Genomic DNA, 18,675 nt, shown 5'->3' on the forward strand with positions numbered 1-18,675 from the left:
ACATCGCCAGTACTAAATCACTGTTTTGAGCCCCTTTTCTTTCTTTCTACCCATAAAGACTTATTTTAAGAGTCCTAACTTCTTTTCCAAAAATCTCTGCAGTGGAGGTGGTCAAATGTACCCATTACATAACATACGGTGTGCCTGATGGTTAGGGACCAGTATGGGGCACTACAATGCCACATGTGAATCCTCCTGCTGCAGTTTATCATATGTGGTGATATTAGGATAATTGTTTAACCTCTCGGTGACTCAGTTTCTTTTCTGAAAAATATGAGTATAATAGTAATAGTACTTACTGCATAAGGTTCAGTTCAGTTAGGTACAGTTCAGTCACTCAGTTGTGACTGTCCATCAGTCGTGTCCAACTCCGGGAGTTGGTGATGGACAGGGAGGCCTGGCGTGCTGCGATTCATGGGGTCACAGAGTCGGACACGACTGAGCGACTGACCTGAACTGAACTGACATGCATTTGTGGGCTTCCCAGGTGGTGCAGTGGTGAAGGATCCACCTGCCAATGCAGAAGACACAGAAGTCGCACTTTGATCTCTGAATTAGGAAGATCCCCTGGAGGAGGAAATGGCAACTCATTCCAGTGTTATTGCCTGGGAAATCCCATGGACAGAGGAGCCTGGTGGGCTGCAGACCATGGGGTGGCAAAAGAGACACGACTTAGCTTCTGAACAGCAGCAATAGCAGCAAATGTGTTTGCAAATAAACACGTTTTATATCTAATGAAACTGGAGTCCAGAGTAGAGAGATTCTATCCAAGTTCATTGCATAAGAGGTATAAAGCCATGACTCCCAGGTCCCAGAGCACTGCTCTTTCCTCCTCTTCTTTAAAAGAATTTCAGTTTGGAAAACTTGGTAATGAAATTCTTTCGGTAAGATCTAGAAATATATAGCTATTCTCGGTATTCTCGGTACTGGTAAAACTTAGAGATAGACAATGATTATAGTTAGTTTTACCTACTTTTTAGGTACCAGCTGCTTTAAGTTAATGATCTGAAATCTTACACAGTACAAGTTGTCTCCTATGATACAAATGAATAAAATGAGATTCCACTTTAAGGACCACGTAACTAGAGCTAAAATCCAAATCTTTTCTAATACACCTTCAACGCAGAAAAGAACAAGGAAATGTGGGCCTGTCTGAACTTTCTGGCTTGTTTCTTGTCATCTTTCTTTATCTTAGAAAAGACTTTAAAATTATCTACTTTTGATTTTAAGGATTACTAAAAGAAATCTAACTGTACTAAAAAAAAACTAACTGTTCTACAATTAAACCTACCCAAAGAAGTAAACTGTGGGAAGAGGTAAGAGGCAGAAACTCTGTGGTCTGAAATATGTGTTGCTGCCTTTCTATTTTCTTGCAGGTTTTTATTTACTCTTCGTGGTGGGCTCTGACCTGTTGAGTCACCTTTCTGTTGCCAAATTCAAGAGCCTCCTGCTACAAACATACTTATCTATAAGCCAAAGCTTTTCTCATTCAGTTTAGAGAACCTTATTGACAGCCTTTGTACCAGCTCAATATTCAAGTCGACCTCTCTTTAAGAGAAACTTCAAATTAAATATTTGCTCATTAAATATACTCGGAGAAGGCGATGGCACCCCACTCCAGTACTCTTGCCTGGAAAATCCCACGGATGGAGGAGCCTGGTGGGCTATAGTCCATGGGGTCGCTAAGAGTCGGACACGACTGAAGCAATTTAGCAGCAGCAGCGGCAGCATTAAATATACTAATCCAATCCCCAAATAGGAAAACTTTTGCTGAGTCTATTGGTTTCACTTTCTTTTAATCTTTACACTTTTATATTCTAAACTTTTAGACTTCTTTAATGTTAGATAGTGGATCTAAGTTCAAAATTGTGATCAATGTGGTGAACAAGAGAGGGACAGTGGAAACAGAAAGAAGAAGAGGAATAGTCTCCCTCCCTTAGTAAAGTCCTAAACTTAAGGGACATGTGATGATTTGAAAACAAGATAAGAATGAAAAGGGCTATTAAAATGTATCCTTTCTGTGGTTGATTTTGTGGTGACACTGGGAAGAAATTCAGAGCAGGTAATTTAGAATCTTGTGGTCTTGAGTCCTGCAGTCCATGGAGTCGCAAAGAGTCAGACACCACCAACAACAATTTGGAATCTCATCAAATTTATAGTTTATTGGCTCAAAAATCTCAGGTATAATAAGCCCTTCAAGGAGAACAATTTTAGACATTCAAGTTGATAATTAAGATTTGAAGATAATATTAAGACTGCTATCAATCAGACATGGGAAAGTATGGACATCCATATTAAATGAGCTTTGGGTAGTTTATTGTTTCAGCTACATAAGAATGCAAATCAAACAACCCTGGAAGATTTAAATCCTAGTCCCTTCTCTGCAATATCACAAGAACTACTTTTTAGATGAGGAAGTATTTCAGAAACCTATGTTAAATTGAATATCTAATCCACTCTATCAGGATAGGAAAGATATAAGATTATTGAGCAGATGCTCAGTCTAGAAATAAATCTAGATGTTAAGAGGTATACAATTGGGAATCCCCTTTAGCTCCTTTCTCACTCTCACTTTCTATAATGGCATTCGCTGGGGTTTTCTTCTTGAAGTTTTTGTCTCCTTCGAAAGACTTCTTTGGTTCATTTCACTGCCCTGGGCACCAACTCTGTGCCAATGACTCACATGTTATAGCTGCCATTTTTTTAAAGGTTTTTTTAAATTAAGTTATATATTTTTGGCTGGCTGGTTCTTCCCTGCTGCATTCAGGCTTTCCCTAGTTGCGGCGGGTGGGGGCTACTCTCTAGTCGCGATGCCAGGGCTTCTCACTGCAGCGTCGTCTCCTGTGGTGGATTACAGGCTCTAGACCTGCAAGCTTCAGTAGTTGCTGCTTGTGGGCTCTAGAGCACAGGCTCAGTAGTTGCTAAGCTCACAGGCTTAGTTGCCCTGCGGCACACTGGATCTTCCCAGACCAGGGGTCGAACCAGTGTCCCTGCATTGGCAGGCAGATTCTTAACCACTGGACAGCCAGGCAAGCCCATAACTGCCATTTTTGTTCCTGATCTATTTTTTTTTAACTGGACATCTCTACTTAGACATTCCACATTTATCTCAAACTCACTATGCTCTAAGCTATATGCAAACTCTCCTTCTTCCCAACAACTATAGAATCACAAAACTGTAACCATATCAGTATTCTATTTAAAATATTCTTGTGACTTCATATTGCCTTTATAATAAAACACCTAACTCCTTGCTGTAGCCTGTAAGGACCTATATGATCTGACCTCAGCCTGTCTCTCTAAACTCATCTCCTGCTCTTCATTCAAATAAGTTCCTTCCTGCCATACAGGCTTTATCTCTGTTTGCCAACATGCTGAAAACTGTCCTGACTCTAATCTTTGGATTACTCTTCTACTTTGATGATTTTTTGCTTGTTTTGTAATTGGTTAGTCAGAAAAAAATGATAATAATATTAATATTAGTGAAAGGCTCCAGATTGTATAAAGAGCCCTGTGATAAACTGTATACCCTTCTTCTCTCATGCTCATGGTCTATTGTTAAGTTGTGTCTGACTCTTTTTGACCCCATAAACTGTAGCCTGTCAAACTCCTCTGTCCATGGGATTTCCCAGGCAAGAATACTGGAGTTGGCTGCCATTTCCTTCTCTAGGGGATCTTTCTGACCCAAGCACTGAAACTGAGCATTCTGCATTGGCAGGCAGGTTTTCCACCACTAAGCCACCTGGGAAACCCCCTTCTTTTGTGTATACTAAAGCAAAAGTCCTATACATTTTATTTTATATATATTACCCCTATAAATATAAGACGATTTCTTGCTTGAAGTCAGGATTTAAGATGCATCATTATATAATGTCTTTCTTTGTCCCTACTAATTGTCTTCACTCTATAAGTCTGCTTTATCTGATATCAATAGTCATGTCAGATGTTTTTAATGTTTATGTAATAGACCTTTTTCCATTTTTTTGATTCCTACTTACTCATGTTAAATTTGAAGTGATTTCTCATAGACAGAATGTATTGTTGCTGATTAGTCACTCAGTCATGTCTGACTCTTTTGCAACCCCATGAACTGTAGCCGCCAGGGTCCTCTGTCCATGGGATTTCCCAGGCAAGAACACTGTAATGGGTGGCTATTTCCTTCTCCAGGGAGTCTTCCTGACCCAGGGATGGAACTCAAGTCTGCATTAGCAGGCAGACTTCTTTACCACTGAGTCAACAGGGAAGCCAAGACAGAATATTGTTCATGTCTTGGCTTAGGCTGCTTTAATAGAATACCTTAGACCAGTTGGCTAAAACAGATATTTCTTTCCCTTAGGTCTGAAGGCTGGGAAATCTAAAATTAAGGAGCCCTCAAGTTTGGTTCTTGGTGATGGCCTGCTTTCTGGCTTGCCAATGGATGCTTTCTCTCTGTACCCTCATGCTCTAGTGTCTCTTTTCTTTTAAGGGCACTAATCCTAGCTTGGGGGTCTACCCTCACAACCTCAACTAAATGTAATTATCCTTCAGAGACCCCACTTCCTAATACTATCACATTGAGGGGGATGGTAGAGTGTCAAATATATGAATTTGTTGGGGGGAGCCACAAACGTTCAGTTCATAATAGTTGGATTATGGATTTTTGCTTATTTTTTGTTTCATGGATTGAGAATCTTTTTTCACTTTTATTTTATATTTTATATTGAGGAATAGTTGATTAACAATGTTGTATTAGTTTTAGGTGTGCAACAAAGTGATTGAGTTATGCATCTACATGTATCTATTCTTTTTCAAATTCTTCTCCCATTTAGATTATTACAGAATATTGGGCCTGTTTTGTTTTATACACTCTGCCAACCTCTGTCTTTTTATTGGTCCATTTAGTCTGCTTGCATTTCAAGTAATTAGTGGTATTTTAGGGCTCCTCTGGGTTACAATAACATTATTTAGAATTCTACTTTGATTTATTTAGTGTTTTAAATTATATGATGTTTTACCACTTTCAGAGTAGTAAAATCTTACTTCTATTTTGTTTTCTCTTTATCCCATAAAAATTTAATTGTCTTAGTTTTTTCCTCTGCATGCACTGAACACTGTATTGTATGTTATAATTTTTGCTTTAAGTACCAAATATGATTTAAGAAGCTCAAAATACGAAAGGTAGTTTATTATCTTTCCCTACTTTATCCATGTCTTCTCCTGTCCTTCCTAAAGTTTAAAACCTCTGTGAGCGCCCCCAGCGTCTACCAGAAGCTGAGAGAGCGGCACAGAGACGATGTCTCTGTCCGCATCTTCCAGTACAACCACAGGTTTGCCATATACGGAGAGGACTTTGTCTACTATGACTACAGGAACCCTGTGAACTTACCTGAGAGGATCGCTACACACAGCTTTGACATCGTCGGGGCAGATACCCTCTATCTCTCGGAGGAATGTCTTAGGAAAATGTCGGAAACCATCAAGCTCCTGACCCGGGGAAAGATCCTGCTGTGCACAGGTGCTGTCATGGAGGAGGCGGCAGCAAAGCTCCTTGGAGTGAAGATGTGCAAGTTTATCCCACAACACACTACTCGCACCCTGGGAAATGAGTTTCGCTGTTTCGTGAATTACGACTCCGGGCTGGACCGTGATCTGTCAGTGCAGCTCCCAGTGCAGGAAGGACCCAGGTGACACTTCCTCTCTGAAAAACTACCACCTCCCCAGTCCTCATTTTCGAGGTAAAGACATTATGATTTCCTTAGGATGTCGCTGGAGTCAGGGTGCTTTTGCCGATTGGAGTCTGTGGAATTATATCTGGAAGAACTTTTAGACCTCATCTAGTGGAGAAGGCAATGGCACCCCACTCCAGTACTCTCGCCTAGAAAATCCCATGGACGGAGGAGCCTGGTGGGCTGCAGTCCATGGGGTCGCTAAGAGTCGGACACGACTGAGCGACTTCACTCTCACTTTTCTCTTTCACGCATTGGAGAAGGAAATGGCAACCCACTCCAGTGTTCTTAACTGGAGAATCCCAGGGACAGGGGAGCCTGGTGGGCTGCCTTCTATGGGGTCTCACAGAGTCGGACACGACTGAAGCGACTTAGCAGTAGCAGCAGTTATTTTTTTCTTTCTCTTTGGAAAGCTTCCTTTAGCCATTCTTTCTGTTGGGTCTGCTAGCAACAAATACTCTTAGTTTTCCGTTATCTGGTAGTCCTCCCCATCCTCCACTGCACTTTATACTTAAAGTACAGTCTCACTGAATATAGGATTCAGTTTTGACAATTATTTAAAAAAAATGTCATTCCCTTCTGCCATAGTGACTTCAGATGAAAAAAAATCTATGGATTTGAATTGATGTCCCCCTACATATAAGCATCATTTTTTTCTGGCTACTTTCCAGAGGTTTTCTTCGTTTTTATTTATTTACTTACTCGGCTGCACTGAGCCTTCATTGTGGCACATGGGCTCTTCCTTGCGGTGTACAGGGGCTTTCTCTGGTTGTGACACACTGGCTTAGTTGTCTTGCTGCATGCAGGATCTTAGTTTCTCAACCAGGGATAGAATTTGTGTCCTCTGCATTGGAAGATGGATTCTTAATCCCTGGACCTCCAGGGAAGTCCCTCAAAAGTTTTGATTTGTCTTTTTTTGGAGTTTAATTGTGATAAGTCTCGGTGAGGAATTCTTTGAGCCTATCTTATTTGTAGGTAGCTCATCTTTTTTAATCTGCAGATTTGTGGGGTTTTATTTGCCAAATTTGGGAAGTTTTCAGTCATTCTTCAAATGAATTTTCAGCCCCACATTCTTATTTATCTGGGACACTTATGGTTAGACTATTAGATCTTTGTTACTGTCCTAGAGATCCCTAAAACTCTGTTCTTTTCTTTCTTTTTTAAGTCTATTTTTCTCTGTTGTTCAAATTAAACCTAGATTGTTAGTTTTTACAAGCTATTATCTTGGGTCTGTCACTTGCCCTCTGTGTTTTTAGTTTCATCAGCTATAAAATTAGAATATAACTACTCTGAAAGATTACTACTGTGATTAGTTATGATAAGGGTATATAGAATGTTTCATGCAAGGCCAGCCATATAGCTCTTAGATATTAAAAAAAAAGCTAATATTTTGTAGTATTACATCATAGAAATTTTTACATACATTTAGTCCATCTAGTCACGGCTATGGTTTTTCCTGTAGTCATATATGGATGTGAGAGTTAGACTATAAAGAAAGCTGAGTGCTGAAGAATTGATGCTTTTGAACTGTGGTGTTGGAGAAGACTCTTGAGAGTCCCTTGGACTTCAAGGAGATCCAACCAGTCCATCCTAAAGGAGATCAGTCCTGGGTGTTCATTGGAAGGACTGATGCTAAAGCTGAAACTCCAATACTTTGGCCATCTCGTGCCAAGAGCTGACTCATTTGAAAAGACCCTGATGCTGGGAAAGATTGAGGGCAAGAGAAGGGGATGACAGAGAATGAGATGATTGAATGGCATCACCGACTCAATGAGTTTGGGTAAACTTTGGGAGTTGGTGATGGACAGGGAGGCCTGGCATGCTGCGGTTCATGGGGTCAGAAAGAGTTGGACACAACGGAGTGACTGAACTGAACTGAGTTCTTCACTTTTAATTACACACATCTCAAGAAGTCTTTTCTCTTTAATAATTTCCCATCTTCCAATCTGATATCTTTGTATCTCCCAGATAATTGCTTCTCTCTATTTAATAGTACTTTGAAGATTTCTCTCCCTGAGGGCTCCTCTTTGTATCTGTTCTATCTGTGCTTTTAGTCCCTCCGCAGCACAGAAAGGAAACGTATGGCCATTGTTTAGCAATTTCCATATTTGGCCGAAAGGAAAGAGGACCCCATCTTGAACAAAGTGTGAGTCAGATCACTCAGGCCTCAAAGCTTGGGATTTTACTTACCAACCATTCTGCTTTCATCACCCATTGTTATGTAGGACACACACACACGAATATACACACTCACACACACACACACACACACCCCCCAACTCTGACCCAATTCTAATTTGGATTCTTGGATGACAAATTCTCTGCAAATCTGTGAATACTTCCCCATGTACTGAGAGGGCACCTTTATTTATTATGGGATCCTTTCCCCCAGGGCTCTGTGGTCTGGGAAGGGAAACTAGAGTGCCCCAGATTATACTTAGCCTTTTATAATTACTAGCTGAAACCCAAACCAAGGCTTTCTAGGCACTTGCCTTCTTTAACACATCTGGCAGCACCCTCCCTTTTTTCTCTAGTCTGGCCCTGAAAGAAGAGCCTTGGATAAATAAACCGAAGCCTGTTTGTGGTCACCAAGGATCTCTGGAAAGTACAATCTAGCCAATGCAGCTCCAGGGCCTGCTTGCCTTTGTTCACTGTCACTCAGAGATGTAAAAACCTGAAGGTTATCTGTCAAATCCATCACTGTTCTAGCTGGGTCCTCACTTTCCCTCAAAAGTAATTTATGCCTGACAACAGGCAGCAAAGGCATCTGCATTTTGGCGAGTATAAAAATATTTTTAAGGTCCTGATCTTTTATATGTATTTAAACCAATATTTATTGAGTCTCTGCTTAGTGTTTGAAATTGTGGTATTTTAAATTTTAGTGAGACTAGCAAAGGATCTTTGAAAGGGTTTTGTTGACTGAGACAGTACTTAACATGCATAAAAATGAAGGGAGAGAGAAGAAAGAAAACTAATATTTATTAGGCATTTATTCTGTAAAAGATCATGCTCAGTCTCTGCAACCCCATGGACTGTAACCCACCAGGCTCCTCTGTCCATGCGGTTTTCCAGGCAAGAATACCGGAGTGGTTTTGCCATTAATTTTCTTCTCCAGAGGATCTTCCCAAAAGGGCATGAACCAACCAGAAATAGCCTCTTTGTCAAAGTAATTTGCAAAATGAAATCATGACAGTGGGACTGTGGAATTGAAATTATGGTGCTATACGTAGAAATGTATTGTTAATTCTATCCTCAGGATATAGATAGATGATAGAAAATATTTTTATACAAGCCTGGATGTAAAGAAGAGACTTGCAATGAATTAATACCTAGGATATGATAGGGCTATGCTGGGAGGTATTATTTCCATTTTACAATTGAGGAAAAGAGTCTTAAAGAATCTTAGTATGTTTAGTTAATTTCTTGTTTCCTTCATTCATTCAGTAAACATTTACTAAATATTTACCATATGCCAAGCATTCCTTCTGGAAACAAAGAGTCTTAGAGAATCTTAGTATGTTTAGTTAATTCATTATCTCCCTCATTCATTCATTAAATACTGAATGCTTACTAAGTGCTAGGCATTCATTCTAGAAACAAACAACTGACAAAATTCCCTGTCCTATCCTCATAAAGCTTACATTCCAATGGGTAGAGATATAATAAATGAGATAAGTAACATAGAGTATATGGAGTGGTGATAAGAGATAAGAAGAAAAAATATCAACATGAAATGAGAGTACCTTGCGGGGAAAGACAGTAATTTTATTTTTATTTTTTAATTGGAGGATAATTGCTTTACAATGTTGTGTTAGTTTCTGCTGTACAACAACACGAATCAGCTATATGTATACACAGACCCCCTCCCTCTGGAGCCGCTTTCCCCCCGACCCCCGTCTCATTCCTCTAGGTCATCACAGAGCACCGAGGTGAGCTGCCTGTGCTGTACAGCAGCTTCCCACTACTTTTAGTACTTCTCCACTTTTATCCATGGTAGTGCATATTTGTCAGTCCTACTCTCCCACTTTGTCCCACCCTCCCCCTTAGCTGCTGTGCAGAGGATAGACTGACAGGCAAGGGCAAAAGCAGGGAGCTCTCTTTAGGAGGCATAAATGTTAGTAAGTATTAGTTGCCCAGTCGTGCCGGACTCTTTGCGACCCCATGGACTGCAGCCCACCAGGCCCCAGGCAAGAATACTGGAGTGGGTTGCCATTTCCTTCTCCAGAGGATCTTCCTGACTGAGGGATCAAACCCAGGACTCCTGCACTGCAGGCAGATTCTTTACCAACTGAGCTACAAGGGAAGCCCCAATTAGGAGGCATAATACCTTCATTTAGGTGGTGCTTATGCCCAAAGGCATATACATAGCAGTGTCAGAGTCAGCATTCACATCTAACATATCTGACTTTCCACTATGTGAAGTGACTTCCGGGGACAGATGGTCTGACCAAAATGTCACTATTCATGGATGTCACTGATCTCTTTTCCAAATCTGGCCAAGGCAGAAAGTTACTTTGCAACCTGTGCTATTTTGAAATTTTTCTTAGCTAATTTTGTGGGGGGCGGAGGGGGGGGGCGGGAATCAGAAAAAAAATGTGTCAGCATAAAATATAATTTCAAAGCATTTTTTAAATTACATAAATTTTATACCATAATGTGATTGGCTTTGGTCGATCTTCTTTCCTCCAACTTTATTTATTATTGTGTCTAATCTATAAAGGTCTTTAAGTATAGAACATTGTTGAGCTTCCTAAAGGCTCCGACTGTTCTCCCTTCTGGATTTTATGTGCCTTTTTTTAGCTGATTATCAGCTCAGAAACAAAGTTCCTCTTCTCTCCCACTTAAGTTCCACTTAACAGCAGGAAACTTGGGGCCACCCTTCACATTGTCTCTGTGGGAGAAATGAGGACATGAAACATCATTGTTTCGTACTCAGTTGTTTGGTAACAACTCATTAATTTACTCCTGCTGAAAGGTATCCATAGGATAAATGACCCAGTGCCGTTTTCTCTTCTAGAAATGACGCTGAGGGCTCAAATCATATTTTCTCCTTCCCCAAGACCCTGCCTTAAAATGGGAGAAAGACAACAACTGTGAGTTGGGTGTCAGACTTTGTGGGGGGAAAATGGAATTTGAAGAATGCATCTTCACATCCCCAGTAGATCCTGTTTTAGTCATTGCGATGATCTGTGTCGGAGATAAAGGATGGCCAGGATGTGCTTTTAGTGTGAAGACTAGACTAGGAGTTAGGTGAGTCCTCTCTTATGAGTTCTCTCAGGTGTTTATTCATCCACTGGTTCAACAAACATTTAGTAAGCATTATCTGTGTCATCATTATACTAGTGCTTGCAGATACAGCAGAAAATGGGAGACCCCAATCCCTGCCCTTGTTCATAGCTGCTAGAGGTATAGCTATACTGATAAAAATCTTCACAAGTATATAGCACATTAAAAACAGCTGCTATTCATTAAAGTGTTGGACTTCTCTGATGGCTCAGAGAAGCCATTCTTTACCAAAGTGTAATCCAACCAGTCCTATCTGAAGGAGATCAGCCCTGGGATTTCTTTGGAAGGAATGATGCTAAAGCTGAAACTCCAGTACTTTGGCCACCTCACGCGAAGAGTTGACTCATTGGAAAAGACTCTGATGCTGGGAGGGATTGGGGGCAGGAGGAGAAGGGGACTACAGAGGATGAGATGGCTGGATGGCATCATCGACTCAATGGCCGTGAGAGTCTGAGTGAACTCCGGGAGTTGGTAATGGACAGGGAGGCCTGGCGCGCTGAGATTCATGGGGTCACAAAGAGTCAGACACGACTGAGCGACTGAACTGAACTGAACTGAACTGAAAGAATCTTCCTGCAATGCAGGAGACCTGGATTCTATCCCTGGGTTGGGCAGATCCCCTGGAGAAGGGACTGGCTACCCACTCCAGTATTCTTGCCTGGAGAATTTCATGGACTGAGGAGCCTGGAGGGCTACAGTCCAGAGGGTTGAAACTATACATATGTCCTCAAGACAATAATATTAGGTCCTGTTTTTAAATCTAATTCATAATGAGGAAAATGAGATACGGGCAGTTGATTAACTTGCCTAAGGTCAAGAGCTGGTGAATGGTGAATACTGGATTCAAACCAAACTCGTTTGCCTCAAAAAACCACCGAGCCCTAAGAAATCTTCATATGGCACTTAATTAAGTTTTCATATCAAATACACAAGTAGCAAAATATTATACATTTATATCATTTAGTTATCACAAAAGCCCTGTGAGGAAGAAGAGTTGGCTTTCTTTGAATCATAGAAGACATCTTGGCCCAGATAGATGGCAAGGACGTGGAATGAGATTCCTAAGAAAGTTGGTGGAGATCTGACATCTATTCATTGATATTAGAGCATAAGAGAGAAAAAAATAAATGATGAAGAAGATAATATAATTAAGAGGAAGCCGTCTTCCACTATGTTGACACTTTACTTCCAAAATGCTTATTATGGAAAATAGGCTCTCAGAATATTACATTTGCAGTGGTCAGACTAAAAATATTGCAAATGAACCATGTTTTCCTTAAAATTAGCACAAATATATATATATATATATATACAGTGAGAGACCCACTAGAGGCTTCTAGTTGCTTGGAAACCTCTGGGTCTCCTCTCACTGTATACCAAATAGTTTTGATAATATTAGATCAAAACAGGAAACTCTAAGAAACATTACACAGTGAGTGGGAAGTCACGGCATCTTCATGGTAATTTTAGTCTGTTTAAATCAGCTTTTCTTCCTGGACCTCATTGTCCTCATCTGTTAAATGGTGATGATTTCCTAACATTTAATTCTATGAATTCTATGAATTGGAGAATCCTTTGTATCAGTAATACATTCACAATGAATGAAGAGTTTTCATATCTTCATTTTATCTGATTCCTGTAAAAACTCTGAAACAAGTCAGATGGACATAATTATATTTTGTAGATAAAAAAAAAACAATGATTCTCCCAAGTTCACTCATCTGATAAGTGAGGAAGTCATCATTCACATAATTCAAGTTTTCTTTCTGCTCTGCCAAGAATGGGTCTTTTCCATCAGTGTAGATATGATTGACTAACATGGGCAAGGCATTATATTTTTACTGTGGTGAATATAGTGATGGATCAGGAACCCACAGTCTAGTAGATGCAAATACAAAATTAAATTAAAGTTTAAAAGGTAATTGTCTTAGAAAAATGAGAGCTTTACGTTAGGAGAATCAAGGAAGTTTTGTCAAAGGGGAGGTATCGGTTAGGTATTGGAAGTATGGATGAATATCAGCAAGTTGAATGAGTGGAAAGGGACATTCAAAACAGAAGAACCAATGGAAGCAAAATTTTAAGATTAGAAAGCATCAGGTTTATGTGATCAACAGTCTGACTGAAATTAGTGGTGCCTGAAGGAAAACAATGACTTCAATTCTTGAGTTAGAGGAAGTTGTCTGAAGAATTTGGATCTATTCCAACCACTGCCTCTTTGATGACGATTAAGCTAAAAAGCCAGAAGAAGCTTTTTTATAAATTCTTAGACAGAATGACTTAAATACACTCATTTTCTGAAATATATGAGCTATACCCACCATAACTGGTCCATGGTCTATAATTTAGTTTAGAAAAGTGCTTCAGTCAAAATAGTGTGTGTGTGTGTGTGTGTGTGTATGTGTGTGTGTGTGTATAAGTGTGAGTGTGTGTGTGAATTTTCAATCTCTACTTTCGAACTGATTACTTAATCTAACTGGGAATTTGCATGCCAAATTTTGATCACAAATCCTACCTCAGAGGCAGCTAACACACAGGAGTCAACTCCCTTTATCTCCACTCAAGGCCAAAAAAATATATTAATTAACTTAACAGATGTTAAAGACAAGGAGTTTAATTGGTGAAACCAGAACATAATGGATATGAGAAATGAGTATCAGTGAAAAATTAGTGAGGTTGAATATATGTGGATTGACTAGAAATATTGCAGAGACACTCTCTTCTTTTGTGGAGGTCAACTAGGAGGAACCTAATCAGCCAAGTGTCTATACCAGTTGGAACAGAACCATAAGCTTAATTTCTAAGAATTTTTCTGCCCAGCTTTGGATTTGGACAGTTCACGGGACTCAAGCCAGACTTGCTGTCCACATCCCAGTGAAAACTTGGTCATACTCATCTCAGGTGACTCTTTTATATAAGCTGCCCCTAGATCCTGAAACAACAAGGAACTGGGATCCCACTGAACTTTCATAAGGCATTATATGACGTTTTGCTGTTTGCCAGTAGTGCTGGAGAAGACTCTTGAAGAGTCCCTTGGACTGCAAGGAGATCAAACCAGTCAATCCTAAAGGAAATCAGTCTTGAATATTCACTGGAAGGACTGATGCTGAAGCTGAAGCTCTGAAGTACTGGAAGCTCCAAAGTATTTGCACTGGATGCAAAGAGCTGACTCATTGGGAAAGACTCCGATACTTGGCAAGGCAGAGGGCAGGAGGAGAAGGGGGCAGCAGAGGATGAGATGCTTAGATAGCATCACTGACTCAATGGACATGAATTTGAGCAAACTCTGGGAGACAGTGAAGGACAGGGAAGCCTGGTGTGCTGCAGTCCATGGGGTTGCAAAGAGTTGGATAGGACTTCGTGACTGAGCAACAACAAAAGATTGTCTTAGAGAGATTTGCAACAAAAAGCTTCTAAACGTCCAAGGCCGAGCCACTTTGATGAGGCAAATTCTGACAGGCAAACCAAGGGATAATAACCTGCCTTTCTGTGCCCTGGTCCGAGAGATAAACTTTTTTTGAGGATAATTCTGGGGAAGGGAGGTCTGAATTAGACTGCACCCACCTGGGAAAAGGAACATTTAGAGCAGTAGCTAGGACTTAGAGGGGCTCTAAGCTCCTTATATGCATTAGCTCATTTAATGTCTAAAACAGCCCTATGAGTTTATATTTTATACAAATTTAATAGACAGAGAGGGACTTCCCAGGTGGTGCAGTAGTAAAGAACCCACCTGTTAGTGCAGGAGATGCAAGAAATGTGGGTTTGATCCCTGGGTGAGGAAGATCCCTTGGAAATGGCAATCCCATGGACAGAGGAGTGTGGCAGGCCACAGTCCATGGGGTCACAAAGAATCAAACATGACTAAATGACTGAGTATACACACAACAAACAGAAAAACTGAGGCATAGAGAAGTAAAAGGTCATGTGTCTGGGAAATGGCAGAGCCAAGATTTAAATCTCAATAGTGTGTCCCTAGAGCCCTTATCTGAACCATTGCCTCCTACTATCTCACATGTTGGGTTGCTTCAGTTGTGTCTGACTCTGTGTGACCCTATGGACTGTAGCCTGCCAGGCTCCTCTGCCCATGGGGTTTCTCAGGTGAGAATACTGGAGTGGGTAGCCATTTCCTACTCTAGGATATCTTCCCGACCCAGGGACCAAACCCGTGTCTGTTGGGCCTAACCTGCATTGGCAGGCGAGTTCTTTACTCCTGATGACACCTGGGAAGGCTCGCAAGCAAGAGATTATAACGTTCCTGGGAAGCCTGGTCTCTTAGAATCTTTCCTCAACCAGAGGACCAAGAGGTCCAGAGCCTTTTTTGGGAGCCTAAGGTTCAGAAATAATAATATATTCCTCTCATTGTGGACGCAGTCTAGGTTTTAAGTTTAAGAGCATTTTATTTCTTATCACTTGCTTCGCCCCTTCCTCACAAGAACCCTGGGAGGTAGACAGAGAAGAGACTGTTGTCTCTGCTTTAATAATGGTGAAAATAAGCCTTGGGGAATTTAAATAAACTGCTCAGTGCCACATAACTGGAAAGTGATGGAGTAAAGATTATAACCCAAATGAGTCTAGGTTGAGGTGCTGACAGTCCCCGAAGTTAACATCAGATGACTCTTTGCGGTAACTGAGTATTTGTTGCCACCTCTCTGTCAGTCTTACACACATAATTCTCTCTTAGTACATTAGTACGTGTACTTAGTATATTAGTACATTATGTTATTTGATAAGTTTCAGAAGAATTTGTTCATATGCCATCTTATTTAATTAAGTTCTCACAGACACCTAGATTGCATGAGTATATGCATGTAGGTGTGTGTGTGTGTGTGTGTGTGTATGTGTGTGTGTCGGGGGACAGGGGGCATTGTTACTCCTTTTCTCAGCTAAGAAAACTCAGCCTCATGGAAGGTCAGCCTTCAGGATTAGTGAGTGTGTATCAGAGGGAAAGATAGAGCTCAAATGTACCCATAAACTTGTAACCACATCAAGACAAATTCAGCGCTGTAATACTACTGATGGGATTTATAGTGAAGTATCTTCTGCATCTTGTCTCCCTCCTTTTCTTTCTTCCCTTGGACTAGCCCCCATCCCTCCTAAAATCAAACCTATCCCTTTGATTCACTAAAATGTTATTACCACTCAGAGCCAGCAGAGAGAGATCATTAAATACTCTTAAGACAGAAAGCATTTTGTCAAGAAACACATGTTGTGACTCCTCACCAAGGAAACATGGAATTGATGACGTGAGTGGAGGAATGCCTTATGCCTGTTTAGCAACATCCTGTGATACACAGCTACACAGTCAGTGATTAGAGACGACGAGGGCTTATCCTCTGACCTAATGTCACCGTCCTTCCCACCAGTGTGGGCTTTTGAAACGTTAACAGGAATTGAAGTCACTGATCTCAGCAGATTGGTTAGAGAGGAAATGGAGCATCAGATGGCAGAATGTCTGTCTCCACAAACTCCTAATGACTAAGCAAAGTCTCTCATACTTGGGATCTTGGTTTCTTCCTCTGGAAAATGGGAGTTTGAGTAACTTAATAAAAAGTTGAGCCATTGCATAGCTGGTTTGTCCCATAAATCCTGACCCTTTGTGACCCAGTGATAAAGCTGTACAGGCACCTTGGCTTTAGCCTTGGGCTATAGCTGAGGATGAGGTGATTTATGATGGAATTTGCATAAGCAAACAAATCCCCAGCTGTAAACTGCTTGCCCTGGAGTTTCACGGTTCACTAAGGATTAAGATTCTTGGAGCTCCTTCTGGGTGGCTAGAGGTTCTGACAGATATACTTTCCTGGTTAGTTTCCTGACTGTGGTAGGTATCCCTTCACTCTGTGGCATGATGAAGTTTGACTCCACCCAAGAAGAGTGAATTAAAGGGTTGTGGAGCCTCATGTTTTGTGGAACTTAATCGCAAGGGGACTTTATTTAGGGGTAATTTCTTTCTCTTCAATGTAGAGTAGCTACAGGAGGGATTATGAACTATCAAAGATTAGACCATGACCCGTTTGTTTGGCTTGTAGAGATTCTCTGAGTGTAGTGAACTTTTCTGAAAGGATTTGATTGACTACAGGAGGACTAGTTGCTGCTACTTCATAAATGAGAGTGTAGGACTAGATTCATGGAACGATAAAATGCAGGGTGGCAAGGAACGTGATCTTTGAATTCCTTATTCAATACTCTATTCAAACAGCATTGATGTACACTGAAACTTTCACTGATATGAAGCATACTGAAAAGCGAGGTGGATTATTCTACCCTCCAACAACTTGGTAGCAAGTTTGTTAAATCCACATGGAATTTTTTTCTCCTAACCTATATCTGTTAGAGTCATACAAAGTGAGTTGGATCCTGCTGACAGGACAGATCTTTCTACATTTAAAAACTCCTATTACATAATTCTCATGTCTTCTCTTCATTTGATTTAGTAGCTTCAACTGATTCCATTGTTCCTCACATGACATGATTAAGTTTCTTTAAAATATATAGATATAGATAGGCTATACAAACAAGAGTAAAAGATGTATATGCACATAGAATAAAATAAGAACAAGACTAAACAGATTTTATAGCTCTTAACCTAGTATAGATTTTATTATTACCTTTATTCACTTAACAACTGGTGATCTTCTCAGTCATTTCTAGAAACACAGAATACTAAAATTAAAAGAGATATTGGAACTCACCACATTTTCCCCATATATTTTGTGCAAGAGATATGGAGTCTCTCATGCCACTATGAATTCACATGGTCTGGCTAATAATTATTCAACTAAAATTCCCTGAAAGTATGAGCTCTAACACTTTTCCTTTGCCTAACATCAAAAATTGGAGAAGGCAATGGCACCCCACTCCAGTACTCTTGCCTGGAAAATCCCATGGACGGAGGAGTCTGGTAGGCTGCAATCCATGGGGGCCGCTAAGAGTGGGACTCAACTGAGCGACTTCACTTTCACTATTCATCTTCATGCATTGGAGAAGGAAATGGCAACCCACTCCAGTGTTCTTGCCTGGAGAATCCCAGGGACGGGGGAGCCTGCTGGGCTGCCGTCTATGGGGTCGCACAAAGTTGGACATGATTGAAGTGACTTAGCAGCAACATCAAAAATGACAAAATGTTAAGCTTTACACAAAAATATTAGTGGTCATCTCTTGTTTATGTACAACCTGATTGTAATGTTTCACTGCTTTTATAATTTTTGAAGTCTATAGCTAGGTAAGTATAGTATATTTTTGCTTCGACTGAATTAAGAGCAATTGACATTGGACGAAAAGCTACGACTAAATCAAAGAAGCATGTATGCTAAGGCGTGGAAAATAATTTGAAAATCATCTAGTTTGGGTCATTCATACCATATTCTGACCAGTTAATGAGCAAGTGTCCAACCAATGGTTGGAGGTCAGTAAGTTCTAAACAGTGCATAGAACTTTTATATGTTCTGGTTGTTACAAAAGATTATCTACAAATGAGTTAAAATTGTCTCCCTGAAACTTGCCATAAGGGATCTAGTTTTCCTCCTCATGCTTTGTAAACTGTTATATTGTCAACAACTTAACTATAAAATCAGGGCATCATTCTAAGAAATCAGTTTTGTACAGATGCTGATGAACTGAGCAAATTATAGGCAGCCGTATGGTCAGCACTCAGGAGTTATAGTGACCTGTCACCATGGGCAGAGTGATT

At 40.4% G+C, this 18,675-nt stretch overlaps 1 non-coding gene across 1 annotated transcript; it reads left to right on the plus strand.

Moving 5' to 3' along the window:
• Positions 1-797: 797 nt before the first annotated feature.
• On the plus strand, positions 798-5,728 carry LOC522769 (EEF1A lysine methyltransferase 1). The gene is made up of 2 exons (XR_003038141.2): positions 798-884; positions 5,212-5,728. It is a non-coding gene; the product is annotated as an EEF1A lysine methyltransferase 1 (transcript).
• The last annotated feature ends 12,947 nt before the right edge of the window (positions 5,729-18,675 follow it).

Source organism: Bos taurus, chromosome 14 (genome assembly GCF_002263795.3).
Source record: "Bos taurus isolate L1 Dominette 01449 registration number 42190680 breed Hereford chromosome 14, ARS-UCD2.0, whole genome shotgun sequence".
NCBI classification, from domain to species: Eukaryota; Metazoa; Chordata; class Mammalia; order Artiodactyla; family Bovidae; genus Bos; species Bos taurus.